Raw genomic sequence first — 11,481 nt, 5'->3', positions numbered from 1 at the left:
GGAACTCATGGACCTTGTGACTTATCACATCACTGCTGGAGATACAAAGTATGCCATCGACAAAGCTGCCTCAGAAAACGCCCATAGGATTGTACGCCTGCCTCCTTATTTCTGCCAATATAACCCAATAAAACTCATATGGGCTCAACTTAAAGGCTATGTTTCAGAAAGAAATATGTTCAGGAATGCCGATTTAAAGGCATTCATTCATGAAACAATTGACAAAATTACAACAGAAAACTGGAGAAATGCTGTCACTTACGCAGATAAACTCCAAGCAGATGATGCAAAAAGAGATCGGGCAGTTAATTATTTCATTGATTCTTTCATTATCACTCACGTCTTTTGACAAGGAGGATTCATCGTAAGTTCTTGCATGATGTGAAAGGAGAAGAATAGGCCTGTAAGGGAAACCTCTTAAAGAAAATAAGAAAAAAAACGCGCCGTGACTTTTACCTCTTCGGTGGTTGGAAATAAAGTTAAAAGATATAGATATGGAGACATTTAAAAAAATGGGTGTAAGCCATTTTTTTCGGCCATTTTTCAAAATGGCCACCATAGTTGATAATTTCGTCTGCCTGTGCTTCTACGTTAGCTGAAATAACAATTTTGGTGTCGTAACATATGTTTTTGGGGTCAAGGAATTCATTAAAACATATGAAAACACTCTAGGTCTCTTAGTTTTAATAATAATAATGATTTGTTATTGCTGGTGTCAGTATTAATAGAAACAATAATTCTTGAGATCAGAAAAAACTAGGTTGAAACATGTCTAATAATTTGTTTTATTCCAGATATTATTGCTGATGGAAAATGAATAATATAAGTACTCCAGAAGAGCCTGGAACATCAACTCAACGTCCACTTACACCACCAAATGATTGGAATTTGTGTATTTTATGTCTAAAGAAAACATCTGAGTCACTGCAATGCCCAGGACAATCAAAGCGATCCGATTTTGGGTCTGGATATACCACATTAGCTAAGAACTTGGATCGGTTCAGAGAGCTTGGTAGTATTCCTCTACAATTAAATGTGTCCAGGCTTGATGAAGGTAAAGGCATTGAACATTGTCTGAAAAGTAATAGTGCATTATGGCATAAATCATGTTTTTATTTTTTATTCAATAATACTATGGTAACAAAAGCAGAAAAGAAACGTCAGGCAACAATATCACCATCTGAAGCTAGTTCCACAAAATATATTCGAAAACATGAAACTGTCTCCTCAATTACTCTTATCTTTTTTTTTTCTTTTTTTTTTTGTGAAAAGTCAGGGAAATCGACAGACTTACGGAATGCAGCAACCTTTCAACTATATTTCAGAGTGCGTACATGTGCTCTACAAATGCAGGACCAAAAACTTTTAGCAAAATTAAGTTCTGGAGACTTGATTGCTCAAGAAGCAAAGTACCACCCTGCTTGCCTTATAGACTTATACAGAAAAGCACAATCCCAAAACAAGGAAAAGTGTGGTACATAATTATCTGAACAAAAAAATATAAGACAGGACATTGTGTTTGCTGAGCTGACTGAATTCATTGAAGAATGTAAAGAGGATGACAGACTAGTATTCAGACTTGCAGATATATCAGCAGTCTATGCAGATCGCCTTCAAAATTTTGGGATAAAATCAGAAAACAGAGTCCACAGTACAAGCTACTTCCCTATTTCCATGCCTTAAGAGCGTATCAAGAAGGAAGATACGTTTTCCTCGCCTTTGATAAGCAGTTCATAGGTGTTCTAAAGGATGCATGTGTTGAGCGTTATGATACTGAAGCAATTCATCTAGCAAAAGCTGCCAGTTGAGAAAGCAATCACTTTCATCTAAAACACAAGTAGGTAGTTTACGAAGTGACTGTAATTTATTTTCAAGACTTTACATTTCATGCCAGACAAGAGATGGACATCCTGAAGATTTTATCAGTTATGAAAATCAACCTTACCCTCCATCCATATCACATTTGGGGAAACTCAGGCCTTGTATAAAATTAAGTCTTCTTCAGTGTTTAGGGGAGTATATAGTGCCAGCTGATATTCGTCCACCTGTAGATGTTACCGTTGTAGATGGACCTGCAATAGTGAATATACTAAAGCCAGGCACTTATAAAACATTTGTAGCATATGCCAAAGATGTCTTTTTGCCTCATCTCCAAAAACAATTAGAGCAAAGTACCAATAGAATATACCTCGTGTGGGATCAATACCTTAAGGATTCATTGAAAACTTCTGCAAGAGAACGTCGCGGAAGAGGTGTAAGAAGACGAGTACAAGCGGACACTACAATTCCAATAAATTGGCAAAAGTTTGTCCGCATTGATGAAAACAAGACTGACCTGTATGAATATTTATCAATGTCAATTGATAGTGATAAGATTATCATTGCAACATCTGGAGAGAAAGTCCTTTACAACACAGAATATGAAACAGCCAGGTTACAGCCGAGTAAGCATGAAGAGGCTGACTCCAGAATGATATTACATCTGATGGATGCAGCAAGAAGTGGATGCAAGAGGGCACTTTTGAGAACAGTCGATACATATTTAGTAGTTTTGGCAATAGCTTTTGTTAACCAGCTCACTCTTGATGAGGTGTGGATAGCATTTGGAGTAGGAGATAAGTTTCGTTACCTTCCAGCACATGATATAGCTTCACATCTTGGGTCATTAAAATCCAGCTGTCTACCAATGTTCCACAGCATAACTGGTTATGATAATGTGTCCTCCTTTGGTGGAATTGTTAAGAAAACAGCTTGGCAGACTTGGAAGGCATTTGATAAGGTCACAGCAACATTCCATACACTATCATGTGCTCCTTCTGACATTACTGAGAGTGATTTTAATGTAATATAACGATTTATTATACTCCTGTATTATATAACTAGTGACCAAACAGAGGTAAGTGGAGTGAGACAACACCTTTTTACAAAGAGGAATAGGTCCATAGAAAATATTCCCCCTACAAAAGCTACTCTTAAAGAACATAATAAAAGAGCGGTGCATCAGGGAGGACATGTATGGGGACAGGCTTGTGTACCATCACCACTACTTCCAGACCCAAGCCACTGGGGATGGACTGGAAATGCCAAGGACCAGTGGGAACCAAAGTGGACAACCCTCGCACAGGCATCCAAGTCTTGCCAAGAATTGTTAACATGCAGCTGTACAAAGGGTTGCAAGGGGAGGTACAAGTGTTACAGGGCGTCACTAAAGTGTACTGCCCTTTGTAAATGCACTGTAGCATGTGAAAATGATTGATTTTAATAGTACAGTATAAAATTTTAAGAAATTTCAAAGAAGACTTAATTCGCCTAGTTGATAGAATTCTGGAATAATGTATTTAAATTTAATTATGGATTAAAATTTCTTTATTATTTTCTATTAATCTAAAACATTTAATAAAATGTAATCGATGCACCACTTACATTTAGAAGCAAAAATACATAAACACTTAGCTATTTGTATTAACACTATGAAAACTATATTTTTTTTCAAAATGGATATATTTTAGTGTCTAAGGATTTATTTTCATATCATAGGTTTACTCATTGAATTTACCATTTAACCTATCTTGTAAACAGAATTTTCAATATGCCAATATAATATTATATATATGTTTCTTGTAATATAATTTGATGAATCTGATTTCAAATAATTTTGAAACTAAGAGGCCTGAAGGTTTTTCATGTATTTTAATTAATTCCTCGACCCCCAAAACATGTGTTACGACATCAAAATTATTATTTCAGCTATCTAAGAAGCAAAGATAGACGAAATTAGCAATTATGAAGATAGACGAAATTAGCAATTATGGTGGCCATAGTAGGAGTAGGTAGGAAGACACCTACCGAACGGGCGTGAGCTACTCCCGGTGAGGATATACGGGAAGCGAGGAGGGTGCTGAAGCCCTTCAAAGACCCTTCCCATGTCCTCACTAACCGTTTCCCTATTGTCTCATCAACACCAGAGAGCGGTTCAGCATGCTCTCTAAAGACAGTTCCTCTCTCTTTCTACACACAACACACAACACACACACCTTTTCCGAAAAATCTATTCAAAGTGGCGATGAACAACAGAACCTCGGAGTCCCCGCCTGGGGGGGGGGGGACCATAAATTCCCCCAGGGAGGACTCCCCTTCTGGCTGCCGACTTGAGAGGTGTCCTGATAACTCCTCGTACCTCCTCCTTATCAGTTTCTGCAACATTCGCGGTCTTCGTTCTAATTTTCATTCTGTGGAACACCATCTCGCCTCCTCTAAACCCCACCTTCTCTTCCTCACCGAAACACAGGTTTCTGAGGCTACTGACAGCAACCTCTACTCTGTTCCCTCCTACCATCTCTATCCTAAATTCCAATCCAAAGCTGGATGTTGCGCCTACGTGAGCAACGACATCACTTGCTCTCGTGCCCGCGACCTTGACTTTTCTGAATTTTCCACCATCTGGCTAAGACTTCATTGTCATTCTATTACTAAATACATCTGTGCTGTTTATCTCTCACCTAACTCTACTAACTATGTAAATTTTTTTGACTATTTGAACTCTAAAGTGGAGCACATCTTGACTCACTCTTCCTTTGCTGAAATCTCCATCTTGGGAGATTTCAATGTTCACCACCAGCTTTGGCTTTCATCCTCTTTCACGCTGAAAACAAACACAGGTGAGCTCGTTGAGAATGGAGAAGATATGAGTCAAAGGATGAATGACTATTTCCTCTCAGTTTTCACGCAGGAAAATCTAACAACCATTCCGGAGAGAGTTCAGGTATATGAGGGCGAAGAGAACGACAAGTTGAGGGACGTGATCATCACTAGGCAAGTAGTCCAGGATGAGATTGGTAGGTTGAAGAAAAACAAATCGCCGGGCCCCGGACGAAGTATTCCCACGGATTCTGAAAGGAGGTCCTCAGTGGCCCAATTACCTATATCTTTAAGATGTCGGTAAATTCTGGGTATGTGCCCAATCAATGGAAAGTAGCTAATGTGACGCCGATTTTCAAAAAGGGAGACAAGTCAGCTACCTCAAATTATCGCCCAATTAGCTTAATATCAGTTGTAGGAAAGATGTTGGAGTCAATTATAGCCGGGAGCATTCGGGACCATCTAGTGAAGCATAGTTTAATTCATGATTCACAGCATGGGTTCACAAAGGGCAGGTCTTGCCTTACTAATCTGTTGTCCTTCTACACTAAATTGATCGAGGCGGTTGACAGAGATGAAAACTATGACATATTATATTTAGATTTCAGTAAAGCGTTTGACAAATTTTCCCATCACCGGCTATTACTAAAATTACAGGCTCACGGCGTAGATGGGAAAGTTTTGAACTGGATCAGGGCGTGGCTTAGTGGTAGGAAGCAGAGAGTACAAATCAATGGTAAAAAATCTGAATGGGGCAATGTTACGAGTGGAGTCCCACAAGGGTCGGGGCTGGGTCCTCTGCTTTTTTTATTAATTACATCAATGACTAAGACACAGGAATTAGTAGTGATGTCAGCAAGTTCGCAGATGATACCAAGATCGGTAGAGTAATGCAATCAGACAGGGACGCTAGCGTTCTCCAGGATGAGCTTGACAGACTATATGATTGGGAGGGGAAGTGGCAGATGGAACTCAATGTCGGGAGTGTAGGTAGGAATAACCCCTCACACAATTACTCCTTAAATGACACTCCTCTCAGCAGGTCCGGGTGTGAGAGAGACTGTCGTCTCATCTGTCTCTAAGGCTGAACTCTTCGCTCAAACTTTCTGTAAGAACTACACCCTGGACGATTCTAGGCATATTCCTCCTACTCATCCCCCCTCTGACTCAGTTATGCCTGTTATTAAGATCTTCCAAATGATGTTTTCTATGCCCTCACTGGCATCAACTATCAGAAGGCTTATGGACCTGATGGAGTGCCTCCTATTGTCCTTAAAAACTGTGCTTCCGTGCTGACACCCTGCCCGGTCAAACTCTTTCGTCTCTGCCTATCAACATCTATCTTTCCTTCCTGCTGGAAGTATGCCTTTGTACAGCCTGTGCCTAAGAAGGGTGACCGTTCCAATCCCTCAAACTACCGCCCTATAGCTTTACTTCCCTGTCTATCTTAAGCTTTTGAATCAATCCTTAACCGGAAGATTCAAAAGCACCTTTCCACTTCTAACCTTCTATCTGATCGCCAATATGGATTCCGCAAGGGGCATTCTACTGGTGATCTTCTTGCTCTCTTAATTGACTCTTGGTCATTCTCTCTTAGACGTTTCGGTGAAACTTTCTCTGTTGCGCTAGACATATCGAAAGCCTTCGATAGAGTCTGGCACCAGTCTTTGCTTTCTAAATTGCCCTCTTTCGGATTCTATCCCTTTCTCTGTGCCTTTATCCCCAGTTTCCTTTTCGGCCGTTCTATCTCTGCGGTGGTAGACGGTCACTGTTCTTCCCCTAAACCTATCAACAGTGGCGTTCCACAGGGCTCTGTCCTATCACCCATTCTTTTCCTGTTATTCATCAATGATCTTCTTTCCATAACAAACTCTCTTCTCCACTCATACGCCGTCGACTCTACTCTGCATTATTCAACTTCTTTCAATAGAAGGCCATCCCAACAGAAAGTACACGACTCCAGACTGGAGGCTGCAGAACGCTTAACATCAGACCTTGCTATCATTTCCGATTGGGGCAGAAGGAACCTTGTGTCCTTCAGTGCCTCAAAAACTCAATTTCTCCACCTATCAACTCGACACAATCTTCCAAACACCTATCCCCTATTCTTCGACAACACTCATCTGTCACCATCTTCCACACTAAACATCCTCGGTCTATCCTTAACTCAAAATCTCAACTGGAAACTTCACATCTCTCTCGCTAAATCAGCTTCCTCGAGGTTGGGCGTTCTGTATCGTCTCCGCGAGTTCTTCTTCCCCTCGCAGTTGCTATCCATATACAGGGGCCTTGTCCGCCCTCGTATGGAGTATGCATCTCACGTGTGGGGGGGCTCCACTCTCTCCACAGCTCTTCTGGACAGAGTGGAGTCTAAGGCTCTTCGTCTCATCAGCTTTCCTCCTCCTACTGATAGTCTTCTACCTCTTAAATTCCGCCGCGAAGTTGCCTCTCTTTCTATCTTCTATCGACATTTCCACGCTGACTGCTCTTCTGAACTTGCTAACTGCATGCCTCCCCCGCTCCCGAGGCCCCGCTACACACGACTTTCTACTCATGCTTATCCCTATCCTGTCCAAACCCCTTATGCAAGAGTTAACCAGCATCTTCACTCTTTCATCCCTCACGCTGGTAAACTCTGGAACAATCTTCCTTCATCTGTATTTCCTCCTGCCTACGACTTGAAAGTTCAAGAGGAGGGTATCAGGACACCTCTCCTCTCGAAATTGACCTTTCTTTCGGCCACCTCTTTTGATTCTTTTTTTGGGAGCAGCGAGTAGATGGCTTTTTTTTTTATTATTGTTTCCTTTTTTTGTGCCCTTGAGCTGTCTCCTTTGTTATAAAAAGAAAAAGAAAAATGGCATAAAAAAATGGTTCACACCCATTTTTTCAAATGTCTCCATATCTATATCGTTTTTGGGTATCATAAGGCACCTTTGTGCAAAATGTCATGCTTGTTGCAAAAAATGCACAATTTCATCACTAAGCCGCTGGACTAATATAAATTATGGTTATATACATAAATGTAAACCCAACTATTTAATCTCTATGGTACTAGAATGTATGATATTAACAAGTATAGCATACCTAAGTATTAATAAACAATAAGAGCAGAAGTAATACCAGTTGTGGTAGGGACAATACAGATAACAAAAACTAGTAGTAGTAGTGGTAGCAGCATTAGCAGAAGTAGTAATAGTAGCAGAAGTAGTAATGATAGTAGTAGTAGTAATAATAATAGTAGCAACAGCAGAAGTAGTAGTAGTAGTAGTAGTAGTAGTAGTAGTAAAAGTAGTAGTAGTAGTGGTGGTGGTAGTAGTAATAGTAGTAATGGTAGTTGTAGCAGTAGTCTATCATGATACCAAAAAACTTTGCATAATTGACTTGTTTTCAAACCTCGCCATCTAATGGCATTGGAGGGGTAGAATGCTTCAGTGATCTATTTTGAAATAAAATATAATTTGTCTTTGAAATATTTAGTTTTAATTCGTAGGGTTTAATCCATGATTTAATATTTTTAATTCTGCTATCAAATTTGTATGTAGTAAATATGAGTTTTTGTCATTCAGTAACAGAGTTGTATCATCAGCATATATTTTGAAATTAAATTTTGAACTAGCGTTTACAATGTTATTGATAATTGATATAAATAAGGAAAAGTGTTGGACCAAAACTAGAACCTTGTGGTACACCTTTAAGTACAGATTTAAATGGAGAGCAATTATCGTTACAGAATACACTCTTGGTTTCTATTACTAAGATAGCTTTGAGACAATTTCAGTGGAATACCTATTATACCTATGTGCTCTAATTTATTAAGTAAAATATTATATGATCTATGGTATCAAAAGCTTTTGTTAAATCTATAATTACTCCTGCAACATACATTTTTTATTCTAAACAGGGATACACATTGTTGACATTATAATAATGCAGCCTCTGTTGAGTGTTGTGCTCGGAAGCCGTGCTGGTGTTCGGTTAATAGATTGTGTTTGTCAAGGTAATTGTGTAGTCGAAGGGAAATTATTCTTTCAAAAATCCTACTAAAGGCCGGAAGTATGGAAATACGACGGTACTTATTTATATCATGTTTGTTTCTTGACTTAAACAAAGGAATAACTTTGGCTTTTTTTTAATTGGTTTGGAAAAGTGCCAGTTTTAAGTGATAGGTCAATGATGTGAGCTAGCGGAGTAGATATTAATAAGGCAGAGTGCTTCATTATCTTAGGAGAAAAGTCGTCATAGCCAGGCGTGTATGACTTAGGGGTGGTGATAATGTTTTCTACTTCAGTTGTGTTAGTTGGAGCCAAATACAGGGATAAACTGGGTGGGTCTTTTAAATATTGTTTATAGTTAACATTTTTTCACTTGATTCAATTTTTTTTTATTAGAAAATGATCATTGAAAGTTATAGAAGTGTTCATGCAAGGTGGTATTAATTCGATGGCTTGTTTATTCAGACTGCTTGTCCTGCCCAATATGTATGTTATTGTTTTCCATCGCCTTCTGGGGTTGCCTTTGATCTCATATAGCTGATTTTTATTATACATATTTTTTAGCTTTTCGTAAAGTTGCTGTTAATTTATTTCTACACTGCCTATAAGTATCACCAAAAGTTAATGGCCAGTTTTTAGAAAGTCTTTCCAATCTATGTTTTTTCTCTAATTACAGGAATAGAGTCAGAGCGGGGATGAAGAGGAATATGCCCTGAATTATCCAGAGTGGAATTTTCAGAGAAAAAGTTAGTAAAGTGTTCAGGTTAATAGAAAGACATGACAGCCGTAAAATCATTTGATTTAAGGAGAGGTGGAAAAGATGAAAATGTAAAATTATTTTGGGCTAGATGAAAGGTGTGGGTGTGGGTGTGAAGGCTTTTAAATAATTAGAAGAAAAAGTATGATTCCTAAAGTCACTGTTCCGCGTCCATATCTCATAGCCATAGAGTAAGACAGTGAGAACACGTTACCCAATATACTTGCGCTAAGCGATTCTATAACACCGTGGGGGAAGCCAGTCTGCCGTAAGACTTTCCTTACGAGCCCCGCCGTCGGTATGTATTGCGTTACCAAGGAATGTTCTGGTGCTTCAACTCATTCACTCACTACTGGAGGACATCTAATGTTTCGAAGCCATTTTGATCTCCTCCTCTTTCAGCAGCTCAATTTTTGCATCCTTTGTTTCTAATTTATCTGCACATCTACTACGGCCTCATCTCGTTCAGAAACAGTAATTCCAGGGATATATGTGTGGAAAGTCTACTGTACCACAGCTATAAATTTGGCTTAAGAATTTAAGTGACGTTAAACCATTGTGGGTTGGAGCTTAATCCATTCTCGTATATTATTGTTGGTAAAAAAATAAATTGGTGCAGTCTTATTATATTTCAACATAATTTTTTCTTGACGATTTTGTCTGATAATTCCGTCTTTATATATATATATATATATATATATATATATATATATATATATATATATATATATATATATATATATATATTTATATATATATATATATATATATATATATATATATATATATCTATATATATATATATTTATTTATTTATTTATTTATTTATTTATTTATTTTTTATTTATTTATTTATTTTACAGCAAGGGAAGCAGTTCAAGAGCAACACACACGCAAAACAACAACACTGCAAACAAGCCCCGCCAGACGCTGCTACAAGAGAGAATAGAAAGTGAGGTCGAAAGAGAAGTCAGTTTAGTGTGGACATGACTGGTGCTTGATACTCTCCTCTTGAAGGAGTTGAAGTTGTAGGCAGGATGAAATACAAATGGAGAAAGGCTGTTTCAGAGTTTACCAGCAGAAGGCATAAAAGAATGAAGATGCTGGTTAACTCTTGCATAAGGGATTTAGACAGTACAGGGATGAGCAAGAGTAGAAAGTAATGTGCAGCGGGGAAGCGGAAGGGGGTGGTCATGCAGTTAGCAAGTTCAGAAGAGCATGAAAATATCGATAGGAGATAGAAAGATAAGCAACACTGCGGCGGAATTTAAGAGGTAGAAAACTGTTTGTAATGAAGGGGAGTCAATGAGACGCAGAGCCTTGGACTCCACTCTATCCAAGAGAGCTGTTTATGTGGAGCCCCCCACACATGTGATGCATACTCCATACGAGGGTGGACAAGGCTCCTGTATGTTGACAGCATATGGGAGAGGGAAAAAGTACTGACGGAGACGATACAGAACGCCCAACCTCGAAGAAGCTGATTTAGTGAGAGAGGAGATAATTTTATTATGAAGTTTCCAGTTATGATTTTATGTTCAGGATAGACTGTTTATTGTAGATTGTAGAAGAAGGGGACAGTTGTGTGTTATCGAAGAATAGGGGATAGGTATTTGGAAGATTATGTCGAGTTGATAGGTGGAAAAATTGAGTTTTTGAGGGATGAAGGACACCAAGTTCCTTTTGCCCCAATCGGCAATAATAGCAAGATCTGAGGTTAGGTGTTATGCAGCGTCTAGCCTAAAATCTTGAGATTCCTGTAGGGAGGGTCTTCTGTTAATGATGTTGAGCAATGCACAGTAGAATCATCAGCGTAGGAGTGGAAAGGTCTTAATAAACAACAGAGAGTGGGAGATAAGACAGTGGTGTCCTGCGGGACACCACTGTTAATAGATTTTTGGGAAGAACAGTGACTGTCTATCATAGTAGAAAAGGAAACTTGAGATAAAGGTACAGAGATAAGAATACATTCAGTAGGAGGGTAATGTAGAAAGCAAAGACTTGTGCCAGCCTCTGTCGAAAGCTTTCGAGATTCGAGACCAGGAGTCAGTTATTAAGACAAGTAGATCACCGATGGACTGCCCATTAAGGAAC

Source organism: Eriocheir sinensis, chromosome 4 (genome assembly GCF_024679095.1).
Source record: "Eriocheir sinensis breed Jianghai 21 chromosome 4, ASM2467909v1, whole genome shotgun sequence".
Taxonomy (NCBI): domain Eukaryota; kingdom Metazoa; phylum Arthropoda; class Malacostraca; order Decapoda; family Varunidae; genus Eriocheir; species Eriocheir sinensis.
The sequence above is the reverse complement of the archived record's forward strand: the minus strand, read 5'-3'. Positions refer to the sequence as shown.